Raw genomic sequence first — 14,660 nt, 5'->3', positions numbered from 1 at the left:
CTCAATTTTTGGAACAGATATTATCTTAGTGTTAATCACTGGAATGAAAGAAAAATAATTGTTCTTAAAGAGATGAACTATCTAAATGAAATTATCCCAAATATTTAATGTCATTTCTTTAATTAAATTAATTTAAATAAATTCAATTGATTGTAATTGACCAAAATTTTGAGGAAACTAACATGAAAAGAATGGATGTTGACATTTGTTCAGTACTTTCAATCAGTATAAGATCAATCATTTAATCAACAATTTACAAGGATGCAACCTTCTGGGAAGCAGATTTAGCTCAAAGCAGGTGCTTTGGTTCTAAGTATCTCTGTGAAATCAGGCTATAAATGTCAATGGATTAACGTGTTATTATTAGATTTTTTAATTGTATGAATCAATATTAGGCAAATTGAATACACTTTACCTCTTTAGCAACCAAGTGGTGAAAATCTTAATTCAGAATGGGAAGTTGTATTGAATAATTCTTGCAGTTTATTTTGTCTTCTAAGCTATAGCAGAACAGTGAGCCTAGAAAGTATGGGACAAATGAACATAATGAAATTTAACATTTCAGGTAAGATGAAAGTGTATCATTGAAAGTCATGGCTTTCCCTCCATTTCCAAAAGATTGCTTGCACTTTCTGCAAGAGCCTAGAGATGAAAAATACAAGGCTTTTAAAACTGTGGATCTTTGTATTTAGAGGTATCTTAATCATGAATAAGAACATAGGAGAAATTTTCAACTCACTGTTCAGTGATTAGAAACATATAAGAGAGGGCTTAGTGGGTAGAGCATATGACTCTTGATCTTGAGGTTTTAAGTTTGAGCCCACGTTGGGTGTAGAGATTTATTAAAAATAAAATTTAAAAGAAAACATACAGATGGGGGCACCTGGGTGGCTCAGTGCTTAAGTGTCTGCCTTTGGCTCAGGTCATAACCTCAGGGTCCTGGGATCAAATTCCATATCAGGCTCCCTATGGGGAACCTGCTTCTCCCTCTGCCTGTGTCTCTGCCTCTCTGTGTCTCTCATGAATAAATAAATAAAATCTTTTTTTAAAAAAAACATACAGATAAATGAAGGGATCTTCTAAAATCTGTCAACTTTTTAAGTTTTATCTCATACTCTATCCCATCTAAATTGAACTATGTGGCATTTCCATTAAAAATTTTGCCTTTAGTGCAAGCTGTAGAACCTGCTTTTTTCCATGTGCTGGTCTCATCTCAGTCTGGTGAAAACCTATTCACCCTTCAAGCCCAGCTGAAACGCCTTTTCTCATCACCAGAAGCAGGAAGAATTTGTTTTTCCCAAGATTTTCATAGTTATTTCTGCCACTCACATGGAAACTTCCATAATGTATATATGTATGTATATATGTATGTATGTATTTCCTTCATACGACTATAGGAATCTTAGTATCATGGTGCTTCCTGGAATATAATATATATTTAAAGAATATTAATGAATATACTAATGAGTTGAACCGTTTTCCTGTGTAGGAAATTACTGTATACTTACATAGTTGCCCAGGAATTTTTGCTGTCTTTGTCTTATAACAAGATTTAGGTCACAGCCAAAATGACTAGAAGCAGCTTGCAAAAGTTTAATTTTGTACATACGTATATATAAGTAATAAAGAGTGCATTTGTCCAGTGAATTTAAAATTGATAAGTTCTGTGTGACCTGTTAATGTTTAAAATTTGATCTTTAGATAGCATTGCATGAAATGCTAATCTCATAAATACATATGATACTATCTAGACAATGCAATCTGATATCTGATTGATGGATAGACTCAAGTTTTGTATGCTGAAGGGTGGATTTAAACATAGAGCATGCACAGAAGGAAATAATTTTGATTTTCTATATTAGGTGCTATAGTACTGTCTAGACTTTGCATTTTAAGACTTCAAATTAGTTAAATGTAGAACATGAAAGATTGTGAAGGAAAAGAGAAATTATTTCACTGAGAAAAGAAGGAGAAAATGTAGGGTTGATGTTGGGAGTGTGATATTTGACAGCTCAGACCTTTTTAGAAACTGTTTTATCTTGGAGCAAACCATCTTAGAGTCTTCTATCTTGGAGCAAACCATCATTGCCATTCCTCAAGTTAATGCCCTGATGCAAGTGAAGTTATTTGAGAAGGACATTCTTAGTAGCTAGCTCTCACTCCTTGGAATTTTACTGAAAGTAGGATTTAAGAAGGTTTAGTTACATTATCAGGCAGAAAGGTCCCATTAATATTCTGACTCTCAGAAGTGACATTGACTTACTCTGTCCCCTCCTGCCATTATGTCTTTTACTAATACGATATGGTAGAGACGTTTTAATTATGCAGTGTAACACAAAGGAACTGGTTATAGGTAACATTCCCATTGTTCCATTTTAAGGTAATAATTTCTTAAATCCACTGAAAAGGGTCATTTCCTTTGGCTCTGCATGAGTGGGAAGAGGCTCATTTATTGAGCTGGATTTTCTCACCAGCAGATGGGAGGCAATAGTCAAATCTTCTGAGCTATGAAATGGAAAGAAACTTCCCTTCCAGATCCCTAGTGTAGCTTTTTAAAATTCACCACAACACAATGATGTTGAGCAGAGTATACATCTTTTTATTTCTGTAAAACTGACCTGAACTTCCTTATGAACCTTATTTCTACTTGTAGTTGAAGGGTCAGGAAGAGGGATAGAGACTGGGACTGTGGCTTAAATCTTGTCTATTATATAAAGCTGAATCACTTCCTCTTTATACTGTCACTTCCCTGGAGACTTGCGGTCATTTGGGTAAAGTTTCTAAGTCCCTTTCCCTTTTTTCCTTTTCTTAGATGACATTCTGATCCAGCCCCCAAAATGAACATCTTCCCACTCATGCAGAACAAACAGAAATGACCCTTGTTAATTGATTTAAGAAATTATTACTGTAAAATGTAAAAATAGAGACATTACCTACATCCAGTTCCTTAGTATAACACTGCACAATTAGGTTACAGGACATCATGCCTTCGCAGGAGGGGCCTTGAACCTCTCACAGGCTTCTTGTCCTTGTCTGTCCCTCAGGCTTTCATTGGTCTTCATTGAGATGTCTTGTCCTCAGTCTTGGTCTTTGGGTGTTGCCCTCCAGTGTGGCTGCACCCACAGTTCCCAGCATTGGTGCAATTAATGGTCTATTCTATGGGTATGATCAATGCAAGGAACCCCCTTTCCCACCACCACCACCAGCACCATCACTACTGCCTGTAACTGGTTACCCTCACCTACAGTTACCTTATGTCACATTGGATAGAACCCCAGTAAGCAACATAATTCTTAATTCTCATCTGGCTCCCATGCTCAGCACCCCAAATCTCAAAAACTTTCTAGATCTCTTTCACCTCTCCTAGATACTCCTTGAGCAAACAAGCCAGATGCTGCTATTTCCCTGCTGAGGCTATTCCACTTTGCAATCAGGCATTCCATGAGCCTGTCCCCTGCCCTGGCACTAAAAAGTGGCACATGCAACATTCTGCCTTTGGATCCACAAGCCTATCTGAGCTATTCTTGAATGATGGGTTCTGCCCTTTTGTGCCAGTCAACTAGTGCTTTATGTTACATGTTGCAATCCAAGAATTGGGAGAAAAAAATGTTTTTATGTTTCTTAGACTAACTCAAAATGACTAGCTCTCCCAGGGAGCATATTCTTTTACAGGCTTTTCTCTGCTTTGAGACAAAACAAACCTTACTTTTATATCACCAGAGTTATGTATTCAGTTTTAGTTAAAATAAAACACATACAGTTTTGCTTAGAGGTCAAAACAATCTATTTGTTGCTTACATATAATTTATGAAAACTGTCTCATTATAAAGATTTTCCAGGCCTAGGGGCCAGATCAAGAGAGGGGAAACCCATGTGGAAAGAGAGGTGGTAGCAACATTTCTGATAAGGGGATCAAGACCTGGTGGAGCTTCTCACTTTTCCTCAGGAGCCAGTCTGCACATTTTCCCTGTCATGGCATCTTAGATGCACAGATTCCCAGATAAGATCCATTGATAGGGTCAGCAGGAGATTGGAGCATTGGCTGAAGAAAGACATTGACTTAAAAGTTGCACAACCACAAACACAAATGTTAACCAATGTGTGGATGCATTTCTGGAAGACAAATTAAGCTTTTTGATCTATGGGTTTCTTTTTTTTCTAAGATTTTATTTATTTATTCATGAGAGACACAGGCAGAGGGAGAAGCAGGCTCCCTGTGGGGAGCCCAATGCGGGACCCGATCCCAGGACCCCAGGATCACGACCTGAGCTAAAGGCAGGCACTCAACCACTGAGCCACCCAGGCATCCAGATCTGTGGGTTTCAATTTAATTTCTGCCTTTTGGCCTCCTCTCCTGGGAAGGAGGACAGAATAAAATATTCTAAAATGCAGTTATATTCTTGGCATAATACAGATTATCAGCAATTGTTCTTTCCTAGGTGTTGAACTTGCCATAGAGAGATCATTACGAAACAGGTTTCTTAATCCATTTGGGACTTTCTCCTTGTGTGTTGGGTTAGAAACACAAAAGCATAAGTTGTTAATTTTTTCACCTTAAACATTTACAGCCACATAAATGTTTGTATTTTGCTGCCAGCATGAATCGCTAGAGGAGTCTCAATGCTTTGGCTCTTCAACAAACACATCATCAGAGATTTATCACAGCACCAATGGGTAACCGCTTCAGGGCTACATCCCCTTCAGATCCCCCAGACCAGAAAGACACATGAAGCCTCTTACACCATTATTCTAGGCCTTACCCAAATACCTTCTAATCTTGCTTGGGCTTCCATAATAAGGTTTCACAGATTAGCTGCCAGTGGCAATAGAAATATATTGTCTCACAGTTCTAGAGGCCAGATGTCTGAGATCAAAGCATCAGTAGGGCTGTTTTCAGGTGAGGCTTCTCTTTGGATTATAAATGGCCACCTTCCACCTGTCTCCACATGGTTTTCATCTGTGTATGTCTGTGTCCTCATTTCTACTTGTCATAAGTACACCAATTATATTGGATTAAGGCCTACCTTAATGACCCTACTTAATTTTAACTATCCCTTTTTAAATGCCTCAGGTCACATTTGAGGTACTGGGGATTAGGATTCCAACATAGGAACTCAGGGGGACACAGTTTCAGCCCATCACATTGACTGAACTCTTCAGTTTTGTGCTATACTCTGAACCAATCCTTCTTCCTTAGAGTCTGTGCTCCTTTACTGTCTCTGCTCCCTGCCATTTTCAGTAAGCTTTCCAACATGCCTACTCCATTTTAAAGGTGACTGAGATGTCCACTTCCCATTTCTTGGTCTACTGTTATATGTTAGTCCACCCCTGGAGTACTGGCTGATGCTGCCAGTTGTTCTCAACTCAATAGCTACTGATATATTTGCAGATGGCACCTCCTATTGGAACTGTAATCTCCAAAGCTATTGAACAATCTTGGAATTCAGCTCAGTGTAGACTCCTGCACCATAGAGACACAAAGGACCTGCTATGTTCCTTTTGTTCTTCCTCTGAAATCTGGCACCTTCTCTTCCTAGATTCTCAAACACAAAAGCCCCATTAAGTCACTCAGCATTGATTCACACTTCTCAAGTGGTCCAAGCTATTGCTATTCAAGCACTTGCTGTAAGCAACACAGGTTCTTTGTAGGAACTTGTTAGAAATACAGAATCTTAGGTACAAACTAGATTTACTGATTCAGAATCTGCATTTCAAAACATGATTTTAACAGTCTGATTCATATATACATTAAAATTTAGGAAGTGCTAGTTTAGGTAACTTTCTATCATTCAAGAGGAGACCAACTAGTTTTATTTCAGTTACTGAATCTTGCTTACAAGTTCAGTCTCTTTATCGAAGATTCTTATAGATTCCTGGCTTTAACAGAAACTTGGTCTTTCCTAAAGAACACTGCATTCTTTGCCACTGTATACAGTAAGGGTTGACTATTCGCCCATACGTTACATATTTGAGTGTTTGCTATGAGCCAGGAAGAACGAAAGAATTTTCCAAACTTTATTATCACTTTAAGACTTTTGAATCTCCCATTACTCTTTCAGCAGTTTCCCTCAGCCCCCCTCAACCAATGAATGACTTCCATGGTTTGTCCTTGCGCCATATACACCTTGAAAACCTCCTGCTGCCTCTGAACTGAGGGGTGTGTATGTGGGGGGAGGTGTGATGGGGAGTTGATGGAGTGGGGGGTAATGGGGGAATAATGGGAGGTTTGGCAGGGTGGCAGGGGAATGGGGGGATAATGACGGGGAGTGATGAGGGGTTGGGAGGATGCCCACAGCCCAGATCGTATGCTTCCCAACCTCACCCAGCCAAGGCCCTCAACTAACTCTGCACTGCTCCTGTATCAGTAGCCTCTCCTGCTTCTCTTCTTGTACAAGCACTTCCAATTCCTCACATCTTTCTTCAAATTCCAAATGTCACCGACAGCTGACTCAAAAAATTGTTATGCTTCTCAATTCATAGGAAAAATTGACACATAAACATACCAGTTTCCACACTTTGAAAATACTTTCACTCTCTAGTCACACTTTTTCTTTCCATCTCAGAAAAAGGGTTTTGCTTCACTTCCTGCCTAAATCATATCACTTGTACTTTGATTCTGATTCTGTCCTATCTGTTCCGGGGCCTTTCTTCACTGTAATTCTCCCTTATATGTAGTTCAATGATTTCTATCCAAGTGCTCAGAGAGAAGCCTCCCAAGCTTGCAACCAGGATCTTTCATTTTCTTCTTTCCTTGTTCCCTTGACTTTGCATTCACATTTGTCAATTCATATATTTAATTGTAAGATTGTTAGTGCAATATCTTCTCACTTGCTGGAGTCTGAATGCCATACTGTTGTCTATGAAACTTCATTTTTTTAAGTATGAAAAAGACTTGAGGGCAAGAGTACAATGAAGCTCTTGGGGGAGATGGAAGACTAAAAAGATAAGGAGGGGTTTGGCTTGGAAAGGGAGGTAGAACCCTCTTCCTCAAATTGGGAGGAAAGAAGAGAAAGGAGCTTTAAAGATAGACAGATTATACATGTGGATTCAGTAAGTTGATGGAGTTGATATTTGTTAAATGCTGTATTTTAATTGAAGTGAGAAGCAGTGGAGGTTATCATTTAGGCCACTTGAGTATCAGATTGAGATTTTTTGACCCACTGATACCACGGCATTTTCATTCCCACCTTCTGACTTCCAAGGTTCAGAAATACTACATTATGTATTTGTCAAAAGCAGGTGGAAGGTACTCACAGAAATAAAAAAAGAAAATAAAATGAAAACATATGTCCACATTAAGACATGCACATGAATGTTTACAGCCATTTTATTTACAATGACCAGAAACCAGAAACAATGCAAAGGTCTGTAAACATACTGTCATATATTTATTCAATGGAAACAACTCGGTTCTTAAAAGGAACACTGATACATGCAATACTATGAATGACTATCAAAAACAGTTTCTTGAGCCAAAAAGAAGCCAAGCACAAGCAAGCGCATACTGTGAGATTTTGTTTTATAAAGTTCTGGGACAAAGCAAAAATATGGTGTTAGAAATGAGAATCCTAGTTTTCTCTGTCAGTGCATGGGGTCATCTTGACTGGAAATAGTAATATGGGTATTTAAGTTAGTGTGATGATGCAAATGGTCTGTATCTTAATTGAGGTGGTATGCACATGTGTCAGAATTTACCAGATTTTATACTTAACATCAATGTGTATAAATTATAACTCAGTAAAAGTAGGGCTATACAATTTAGTTGACTTAAACTTCCATCTTTTGCTTTCATTTTGAGCATCCTCAAGAGAAATTCGAACAAGCAGTTCAAGATTGGAACAGCTCTATAAAGAATGGGATAAGAGCTGACCATGGTATTTCTTCTCTTCCTTTTCTCTCAATCCATGTTAGGTACCCCATGTCCTTGCTCTGTAGAGGGCTATTCTTAGATCTATCAGAACATTTACCACATTGTAACATTTCCATCTGTTCCTTTGCCTCAACCACCATTCAGTTAGTTGTTGCAAATTACCATCGTATTCGTTTTACTTTTTCTTTCCAAGGTATCAGTGTTTCCTTTATTACATGGTACATATTCATGATTATGGAATGAACAAATAAATGAATCACTGAGTACCAGCAAGGAAGGCTGAGGTAGAGGCTGTAAATATGTAATGGAGCTCTACAAGTTACATAAGTTCTTCAGGATTTTCATCTCTGAATTGGAGTAAAGGCCCAGGGTCAGAGTGTTTCCATTTTTTTCCTCCTTACCTTCTCTTACTATGCAGTGAGCTTTTTTCTGGGTAGAAAAAAGGTTTTTCTTATGTTATTCTCATGTTGCCTCGAAGAGTGCTAAATGAATTTTGTTTAATAATCAAGTGAGTGGATTGTTGAATGCTTTCCTTGGAGGCAGGTGCAAAAGTGAGAGGGGGAGCCCAAACCAAAAACAAGAGATAGAAGTTTAAGTTTGCTATAGGGTACAAGAATAAAATGGAAACAGTAAAAAGTGGAACAGTAAGGATAAAATCTAAGCAAGGTACAGTCCCTAGAAGCTGTAAAATAAATGACTGATAAATATAAATTCATGTAAATTTTAAAAATCTAGAAACATACAACTTCCCAAAAATGAATCATGAAGCAATAGAAAATCTGAAAAGAATTATTACTAGTAAGGAGACCAAGTCAGTAATCAAAAACTGTCAACAAACAAAAGTCCAGGACCAGGCAGCTTCACTGGTGGATTGTACCAAATATTCAAAGAAGAACTAATACCAATCCTTTTCAAACTCTTCTCCAAAAAAATGAAAGGGGAAGGAACATTTTCAAACTCATAAATCGCTTTCATAAAATTAACATTACTCTGATATCAAAACCAGACTAGGATAACACAAGAAAAAAAAAGTTGCAGGCTGAAATCCCAGATGAATATAGAAATCCTTAGCAAAATACTAGCAAACCAAATTCAACAATACACTAATAAATCACACTCAATGACCGAGTGAGATTTATTCCAGTGATGCAAAAGATGGCTTAATCTGCAAACCATTCAATACGACACACAACATTAACAAAATGGAGAGTAAAATCCATATTTTTTATTCAACACAGTATTGTAAGTCTTAGCCAGAATAATTAGGCACAAAAAACATAAAAATTAAAAGCACTCAAATTGAAAAGGAAAAGGAAAAGTATCCCTGATTTCAAACTACATTACAAAACTATAATAACTAAAACAGTGTGGTATTGGCATAAAAACAGACATATAGATCAATGGAACAGAATAGATGGCCCAGAAATGAACTCATACATGTATATGGTCAATTAGTTTTTGACAGAGGAGCCAAGAATATACAGTGTAAAAGGCCAATCTCTTAAATTAAAGGTATTGGGAAAATTGAACAGCCATATGTAAAGGAATGAAACTGGACTATTATTTTATACTCCTCACAAAAATTACCTTAAAATTGATTAAATACTTAGATATAAGACCTTAAAACAAAAGGAATATAGGCAACCTCCTTGATATTGGTCCTAGTGATAAAGTTTTATGGATTTGACACCAAAAGCAAAGACAGCAGAATCAAAAATAAACAAATGGACTACATCAAATAACTAAATAACTCCTGCACAGCAAAGAGAAGCATCAAGAAAATGAAAAGGCAGCCTATTGAATGGGAGGAAATACTTTGCAAATCATATATCTAATAAAGGGTTAACATCCAAATATAGAAAGAACTCATACAACTCAATAGCAGAACAAATAAACAATGCATTAAAAATGAGCAGAAGACTTGAATAGACATTTTTCCAAAGAAGATATACAGAAGACCAAGATAGTCAATATCACTAATTAAGGAAATGCAGATCAAAACCACAAATGAAATATTACCTCACACCTCCTAGAATAGTTGTTACCAAAAGAAGTAATGACTATTGGAAAAAAATCTAGAAAAAGACAACACTTGTGCACTGTTAGTGGGAATGTAAATTGGTGCAGCCTCTGTGAAGTTTCCTCAAAAAATTAAAAATAGAAATACTGTATGTTCAGCTATTCCACTTCTGGGTATTTATCTGAGGAAACCAAAAACACTAATTCAAACAAATATATGTACTCTCATGTTCATTTCAGTATTATTTATAGTAGCCAAGGTAAGGAAATAACCTAAGTGTCCACTGACAGATTGATGTATAAAGAAATTACAGGATAAATATTGGTACAGATATAGATATCATTCAGTCATAAAAAGAGAATGAAGCCTTATCATTTGTGACAACACGTATGGACTTTGGAGCCTTGTGCTAAGTGAAGTAAGTCAGACACAGAAGGACAAGTACCACATGATTTCACTAATATGTGTAATCAAGAAAAGAAAAGGAAGAGAAAGAAAAACTCAGAACAAATTAGTGATTGCTAGAGGCAGGCATTAGGTGTGGAGTGGAGGGCAAATAGGGGAGACAATCAAAAGGTACAAACTTCCAGTTATAAAATAAATAAATGTGGAGAAGAATGTACAGCATGGTGATTCTAATTATAGTTAATAATATTCTATTGCATATTTGAACTTTGCTATAACAGTAACTATGCCAACTCTAAGATATCAGAAAAGTTAGATTATCTAACAAATATGTGGAGAATTTAAACAAAAATTTGAATAAGTAGATTTGATAAAATCAAATCTTACAAAGATTTGAAAAAAATTCTTCAATGAGTAATCATAATCATGCTTTAAACAAATAAAAAACTAGAAAGCTTCAGTAAAATAGAAATTCTCAGCAAAGAAATATAAGATATAAAGGCTCACCAAGTGCAAATTTTAAAACTGAAAAATATGATATCCATATGAAAAATATAATTGATGTTGAAATTATATTACATACATAAAACTTAACATGGCTGATTGTCATCATTTTACCACTTTGAGTGAGGATAAAAATCTTGCATTCCTTTATATCCCTTTAATCTCCAGTTTATAATCTTTCCTAAGCAATTATTCTATATATATTTATAACCACATCAAACTTTGTCTTATTTTTTCTTCAACAATCAAACAATTTAGAAAATTGAAGAGAAATAAAACCTACTGTATTTGCCTGTGTGCTCATTTACTGTGTATTTCTTTTCTAATCTTTCAAGTTTCCTTTTTTATTGTTTCCTTTGAATTTAGAAAACTTCCTTTGGCCATTCTGTTGAAGTAGGTCAGCTGGTGACAAATTCTCTTATCTTTCCTTCATTTGAGAATGTTTTTATTTTACCTTTATTTCTCAAGGAAATGTCTGCTGGACATAGGATTTTGGGAGAACAATTACTTTCTTTCAGCTTTGAAAATTTTTGTTATTTCTTCCTGTCTTCCATAGTTTCTGATGAGAAATCTGCGGTCATTCAAACTGTTTTTCCCTTCCGACAAAGGAGTCATTTTTCTCTGAAAGCTTTCAATTTTTTTCATCAATTATGAAAAGCATTACAAAATGATCCCCTGAAAAACACTTAGATAAATCAAAATATAATTCCAAGATAATGTTAATACAACCCACAGGAAGGTAAGAAGAAAGAAAAAGAGGAAGGAAGGAAGGAAGGAAGGAAGGAAGGAAGGAAGGAAGGAAGGAAGGAAGGAAGGAAGGAAGGAAAGAAAGAAAGAAAGAAAGAAAGAAAGAAAGAAAGAAAGAGAGAAGAGAGAAAGAAAGAAAGAAGCCATATATTTAATTTATACATATAAATTTATTTATTTATATAAATATAAGTAATTTATTGATTTATCAGGAAAAAATAAAATAGCAGACCTAAGCCTTAACTTATCAATAATTACATTAAATGTAAATCATCTAGTACACCAATTAAAAGACAGATTTGCACAGTGGAAAAAAGCATGACCCAAATACATGCTTTCTACGAGAAACTCAATTCAAATGTAATGACATAGGCAGGTAAAAATGAGAAGATAGGAAAAGATATATCATGCAGGTGTTTAAGCAAAGGAAAGCTGGAATAGATATATTAATTTCACAAGGAAAAGCATAGATGTAAAGAGGAGTATTGAATAAAGAGTTTAATCAAACTTAAGTGTGTAACTAACAAGAGAGCATCAAGATACATTATACAAAATGGATAGAACTGAATGAAAAATTAGACAACTCCACTATTACATTTGAAGGCTTTGACACTCTTTCAACAGTAATTGATAGATCAAGGAGAAAGAAAATTAGTAAAAATGGATAACCTTGAACATAACATCAGTCAACTTGATATAATTTGCATTTATAGAATATTCCAGCGAACAACAGCAGAGTACAGACTCTTGTCAGGCTCATATGAAATATTCACCAAGATAGACCAAATTGTGGGCAGCATAATACAGCAGAGTAAACTGAAAACTATAGATATCATATAAAGTATGTTCTCCAACCGTAGTAGAACCAAATGAGAAATCGATAATGAAAAGCTAATAGGAAAATCTGTAAATAATTTCAAATGAAACATTCTGAATAATCAATGTGTCAACATGGAAGTCTCAAGGAAAATTTAAAAAATAAGTTGAATGAAAATGCAAAGTGACAAAATTTGTGGGACATTGCTAACGTAGCACTGAGAAGGAAATTTATAACCTAATTGTAACATCACAAAAGAGGAAATATTTCAAATCAATAATTTGGACTCTCAACTCAAGAACCTAGAAAAAGAAGAGTAAAATGATCCTGAAGCAAATAGAAGGAAAGAAATGAGGATAAATGCATTAATCAATGAAATTTGAAATAGAAAGAAAATAAGAAAATTAATGAAACAAAGAGCCGTGGTTTTTGTGTATTTGTTTATTTAAAGATCAATACAACTGACAAATCTATAGTAAGGCTGATAAAGAAAAAAGAGAGAAGACACAAATTACCATTTTCAAGAATTAGCTGGGAAATTAATACAAACTCTGCAGACATCAAAAGGATAAAAGAATACTACAAACTATTCTGAATATATAATTTGAAAACTTACAATAGATCAATTCCTTAAGAAACACAAACTATCATAACTCAGTCAATGTGAAACAGATGATTTGAATAGCCTGAAAACTATGAAGAAAATTTAATTTATTATTTAAAATTTTCTTTTTTAAAAAAGATTTTATTTATTTATTCATGAGAGACACAGAGAGAGGCAGAGACATAGGCAGAGAGAGAAGCAAGCTCCCTGCAGGGAGCCCGGTGTGGGACTTGATCCCAGGACTCCAGGATCATGCCCTGGGCTGAAGCCAAGCACTCACTTGCTGAGCCACCCAGGCATCCCAATTTAAAATTTTCTTAGAAAGATATCTTCAAGTCTAATGGCTTCACTGGAGAATTCTACCAAATATTTTTTAAAAGAATTAATGTTAATTTTATATAATCTCTTCCAGAGACAGAAGAGATGAAAACCCTCCCCATGAATTTTATGAAGATAAATTTACAAAACCAGAAAAAGAAAATACAAAAAAACCACTACAAATATTTCATGAATATAGATGTAAAAAAATAAAATAAAACACAAAAACCCACTACAGACAAATATTTCATGAGTATAGATATAAAAATTCTTAGCAAAATTTTATCAATGTATAAAAATAATTACAGATCATGGCCAACTGGGTTTATTTTAGTCATGCAGGCTGGTTAAATGTGCAAAAATTAATCAATGTAATCCACCATTATAATAGGCTAAAAAATCACATATTAGTCAATATAGTAAGGTTTTCAGACAAATTTCAACATTCATTTATAACAAAAAATTAACTCAAAAATAGGACTAAAAGAGAAAACTCCCTCAAATTGATAAAGAGCATTTACAAAACAGACAAAGAAAACTACAGCTTGCATTTTACATAATGATAAAGACTGCATATTTTTCCCATAAGATTAGGAACAAGGCAAGGATTTATTCAATATAATGCTGTGAATTCTAGACAGGACGATGAGAAAAGAAAATGAAATAAAAGACATATATATCCAAAGGAAGAAATTTTAAAAAATTTTTCTTATTGCAAATAATATGATTTCTACATAGAATAACCCAAGGAATCCACAGAAAAGCCAAAAATTGAATCCAACAAGTTTATAGGATATACTATAAATATGCAGTCAATCATATTTTTATATGTTAAGAAACACCATGTAGATCCTGAAATTAAATATATAATACCACTTACAAGCACTCAAAAATTAAATATTTAGTTGTAAATTTAATAAAATATGTATAGGACTTGTACTCTGAAACTGTAAATTCTGATAGAAAACATCAAAGATGTAAATACATGGAAAGACATACTATATTCATAGACTTGAAGACAGAACCTTATAAAGATGTCAGTTCTCCTCAAATTGTTATAAAAGTTTCGTGCAATTTCTATCAAAATCCCCAAAATATTATTTTGTAGATATAGGCAAGATAATTCTAAAATTTACATGGAAAACAAAGGAAATAGAATAACTAAAATACTTTTGATAAAGAAGAATAATGTGAGAGGACTTTATGAAATATTTATATCATATAATCCAGACTTATCATAACTATAGTAATCAGTACTGTTTGGTATTGGTGGAGGGAAAACAGATCAATGAAACAGAATTGAGAACCTACAAACAGACTCCACCAGTAAGCCCAGTGAATTTTTGACAAAGGTAGAAAATCAATTTAATTGAAG

The 14,660-nt window shown here is 34.8% G+C and overlaps 1 protein-coding gene and 1 long non-coding RNA gene across 14 annotated transcripts in view; one reads left to right on the top strand and one right to left on the bottom strand.

Moving 5' to 3' along the window:
- The window catches only part of RGS7 (regulator of G protein signaling 7), a 581,011-nt gene that overhangs the window by 394,004 nt on the left and 172,347 nt on the right, over positions 1 to 14,660 (top strand). The window lies entirely within an intron of this gene.
- LOC112648714 (uncharacterized) overlaps positions 1 to 14,660 on the bottom strand; it is a 56,980-nt gene that overhangs the window by 17,052 nt on the left and 25,268 nt on the right. For 2 of the 7 annotated variants that reach the window (XR_007411947.1, XR_003129236.2), the window contains exons 1-3: positions 2,934 to 3,240; positions 2,019 to 2,174; positions 416 to 519 (exon numbers count right to left, since the gene is read on the bottom strand). This is a non-coding gene — a long non-coding RNA (uncharacterized LOC112648714). Of the gene's footprint in view, positions 1 to 415; positions 520 to 2,018; positions 2,175 to 2,933; positions 3,241 to 14,660 lie in introns of those variants that run through there. The other 5 variants (XR_003129235.2, XR_003129234.2, XR_007411948.1 and 2 more) reach the window with 3 other exon arrangements.

This window comes from Canis lupus, chromosome 7 (assembly GCF_003254725.2).
Source record: "Canis lupus dingo isolate Sandy chromosome 7, ASM325472v2, whole genome shotgun sequence".
Lineage (NCBI taxonomy): Eukaryota > Metazoa > Chordata > Mammalia > Carnivora > Canidae > Canis > Canis lupus.
Note: the sequence above shows the minus strand (reverse complement) of the source record. Positions and strands in the feature narration are given on the sequence as shown.